We start from the raw sequence: 590 nt of genomic DNA on the forward strand, positions 1-590 counted from the left end.
CTTCTGCCGTCCACCTTCCCTGGGAAAATGGCTTCTAAATTAGCATTTTTGCCACCTGATCCAACTTACACACTGACGTGTGATGAATGTGGAAGACTCTGGGCTTCACATCAATCACAACTGGCAGCACTCTTTCAGACAAGAGATGCTATTAGTGTTTCATGACTAGAACCAGTAAAGGCAACAGAATGCCTGCATGTTTGTGCTTGTGCACCCAATGTCAAGTACACTTTACTCTTCTCACATGGAAGTGCTGTTGCTCTTGGTCAGATGAGCAGCTGTACATAGGACTGGGATCTCAGAATAATTCTATATTCTCATATGATTATTCTGGGATGGTACAGGTTCTGGGAAAACAACAGAGAAGAGCCTCTATGCAAATATAGAAGCTGCTTGCCTTGCTCTTAGGACAAGATATGGGTAATGCCTTGAAAGTGTGATTCTATATGGCGAAATTAGAGAGGGAGAGTACCATCTGTGGATCTTGCTGCTTGGTGTAAGAGCTGCCCTTCTTCATTCTCCTTTGACCTCAGGAATGCCTGTCGCTTTTCCTGATACCATGAAGACCTACTGTTTGGATGCATTCCCAA

At 44.1% G+C, this 590-nt stretch overlaps 1 pseudogene; it reads left to right on the plus strand.

Annotated features, from left to right (window-relative positions):
- The first annotated feature begins 4 nt into the window (after positions 1–4).
- LOC144218989 (alpha/beta hydrolase domain-containing protein 17B pseudogene) lies at positions 5–583 on the plus strand (annotated as a pseudogene).
- Positions 584–590: the final 7 nt, after the last annotated feature.

This window comes from Crocuta crocuta, unplaced genomic scaffold (genome assembly GCF_008692635.1).
Source record: "Crocuta crocuta isolate KB4526 unplaced genomic scaffold, BGI_CrCroc_1.0 C27708890, whole genome shotgun sequence".
NCBI lineage: Eukaryota > Metazoa > Chordata > Mammalia > Carnivora > Hyaenidae > Crocuta > Crocuta crocuta.